General features: G+C 43.4%; 1 pseudogene; it reads left to right on the top strand.

Annotated features, from left to right (window-relative positions):
* The first annotated feature begins 377 nt into the window (after nucleotides 1–377).
* On the top strand, nucleotides 378–1236 carry LOC119456599 (uncharacterized; annotated as a pseudogene).
* Nucleotides 1237–3315: the final 2079 nt, after the last annotated feature.

Below are 3315 nucleotides of genomic sequence, written 5' to 3' on the forward strand. Positions count from 1 at the left end.
TTGTGGCGAGTTCCACAGCGTTGTTATCAAGAGAGTAGGTGGTTGGAATTCGTGGCCTATTGGTGAAAGACAAGAGTTTAGTTTTGGAAATATTTAATGGCATTAACCAACTAGAACACCATGCACTTATGGCCTCCAGGTCAGTTTGTAGTAAGTGATTATCAGTGTTACTTGTTACACATCGATAAAGTACACAATCATCTGCAAATAATCTGATTTTGGATAACACGCAACTGGGTAAATCATTAATATATATTAGAAAGAGTAAAGGTCCAAGTACGCTGCCTTGTGGAACTCCAGACGTAACATCAGCATGAGATGGCGACTGGCTCGGCGACTGCGCATCTGCACAGCTCGCTAAACCTTTCGCTTTTGTAATGCAGGTTAGTCAACCATACGCTCTCTTTTCTAAAAAGTCTAGCAATTATTTCCTAGTGCAGTTGCCGAGCCCGCACTGCTGTGTCGCCATTGCTGTCGAATGTGCCCATATTATCCATGCCTTGCTTATTTTGGCCGGTGATGTTGAAACGAACCCCGGTCCTGACATTCCTGAAAGCCTACTAACCGAATTGCGAAAACTAACCGCTGGTCAGAACCAGCTGATCACTGAAATTCAGGGTCTTAAGTCGCAACTTACTTCTACCGACAAAGCAATTACTGATCTAAGCAAACGAATGAACGACCTTGAGGGTCACTACCAGACGCTTTTGCCCATTCGAAACGAAGTGGATGCAATGCGCACCACGACTGAGCAGGCTATTTTTCGCATTTCCGAGCTCGGAAGCACGCATCGACGATGCCGAAAATCGTTCACGGCGGGATAACTTAATTTTTTACGGCATTCCTGAGCCTTCCGGCTCGGAAACCACTGCCGACTGCGAAAGATTGATTGTGGATCTGTGCCGCGATAAGTTGCAACTGATGATTGATCCAAAAGAAATAGAACGTGCACATCGCATCGGTCGTCACTCCCCCAATCACTCTCGCCCCGTCATAGCGAAATTTACATTCCATAAAACCAAAGTAAACATCCTTTCGAATGGCCGAAGGCTTAAAGGCACTGACTACAGTATTAGTGAGGACTTTTCTCGATCAGTTCGAAATTCCCGAAAACATCTCCTTGCGTTCGCAAAAGGTAAAGGCGTTCCATTTTCTCTGCGCTTTAAGACCTTGTTCATTGGTTCAAGAAAATATACTTTCGATGCCGCCTCGAGTAGTGTTAAAGAGGTGGCATAGCAGCTACATCACCCCAAACAGAAAAATAACATAACACCGACTTGCTGCAGAGATAGCGCTTCGCTTTCTATAATATACACCAACGTGCGCAGTTTCCTCCCAAAGCGTGAATTGGTGTCTAACATAGTCTTATCAACCGGTAGTGACATACTATTACTAACTGAGACATGGCTGAGCAGCGCCGTTACTGATAGCGAAGTTCTAGCAGACCTGCCCGGTTTCTGCCTCTATCGGAACGACCGCGAAGGAACCCGTGGTGGTGGTGTACTAGTCGCTGTTCGCGAGCAGTTGCCATGCTCGCTACTTAACGTTACGTCAGATCTTGAGATGCTATGGGTGATAATCCATACCTTTCCAAAAAAAGTGCTACTTGGTATCTGTTACAGACCGCCCAGTGCTACTTCTGATTTCTGTCATCAACTTAACAACGTCATAAGCGAACTGGTAACCGCCCGCCCAAACGCGCAAATCCTGCTCTTCGGTGATTTTAACTTCCCGCAAATAGACTGGCGTACCATACAATCATTCTCGGTATCCGGACACACAGAGGCCAAGAATTTTGTCCATTTCTGCCTTAACTTTAACCTTTCTCAGCTAGTAACTGAACCAACCCGAATTTCGCAGCTAACTGCTAACGTCCTTGATCTCATACTAACCGACCACCCTGACAGCCTTTCATCCATTTGTTACTTGCCTGAGATCAGTGATCACAAAGTCATCCATGCCACGTTTTCGTTCCAATTTGTTAACATGGGATACCTTTAAGAAAACAATATGTCTATACGACGAAGGAAATTAGGAAATTACGACGCAATAACTGAAGCTATGAATACCTTCTTTCCTGTATTTGAATCGACTTTCAAGACCATTCCGTTAACAGCAATTAAACGCGCTTCAAAAACAAACGTAGTGAACTTACAAAAAAATTTATTCCTAAAGTCACCTTTCGTTCTTCTCAGCAAAAACCATGGTTCACAAAAGCCCTAAAACGCCTAGAGAAAAAAAAAAAAAAGCGTCTGTATCGGGCCGCCAAACAGAGAGGACGCCCATGCGCATGTGATAAATATTATGAAGCCGAACAGAGCTACGTTGACGCACTGCGTCACGCTAAACGTTCCTTTTATCACAATGATCTACCAAACATATTAATGAATAATCCGAGACAATTTTGGAGAGCCATAAACAATAGCGAAACGCGCACTATTAAGATAACTAACGAATCGAACGAAGTTATTAATGATTCCGATTGCGCCGACGTGTTTAATACCGCCTTTGCTTCTGTGTTTACTAACGAATCTAATGCGCCTCCCGTTTCGTCATCGCATAGTATAAACTCGTCAATGCCACCCATTGCCTTCAATGTAGACGGTATTTGTGCGGTCATCGATAAAATCAAGTGTTCATCATCTTCCGGCATGGACGAAATTAACTCAAAAATTTAAAAAAACACTAAGCTTATTTCTGCAGCCTATTTGTCTTTGATATTTGCCCAGTCTCTTTCTTCAGGTTTCATTCCAGATGACTGAAAAGTTGGGAAGGTCGTTCCAGTCCCCAAATCAGGTAACAGAAACTCGCCTCTTAACTACCGCCCCATTTCCCTAACAAGCGCCCCTTGCAAGATCATGGAACATGTCATCTACTCTCTTATCATGAATTTTCTTGACGCGAATCACTTTCTCCATCCCGCCCAGCACGGATTCCGCAAAGGTTTCTCGTGCGAAACACAGCTGGCCATCTTCCTGCACGATGTTCACACTAACCTTGACAGTAACATACAGACTGAGATAATTTTTCTGGATTTCTCTAAGGCCTTCCATAAAGTCTCTTATCAACGCCTAATATTGAAACCTACAAGACTTAATTTGCACCCTGATGTTTTGAATTGAATTATTGAATTTCTTAGTAACCGCTCTCAATCTGTCATAAATAATCACCTATCTAACCCTGTGCCAGTAACATTAGGCGTCCCTCAAGGATCGGTTCTTGGCCCTCTATTATTTTTAATATATATTAATGACTTAGCTTCACATGTGTCCTGTAATATCCGAATGTTCGCCGATGATTGTGTCATTTATCGCA

The sequence above is a fragment of the Dermacentor silvarum genome, chromosome 6 (genome assembly GCF_013339745.2).
Source record: "Dermacentor silvarum isolate Dsil-2018 chromosome 6, BIME_Dsil_1.4, whole genome shotgun sequence".
Classification (NCBI taxonomy): Eukaryota; Metazoa; Arthropoda; class Arachnida; order Ixodida; family Ixodidae; genus Dermacentor; species Dermacentor silvarum.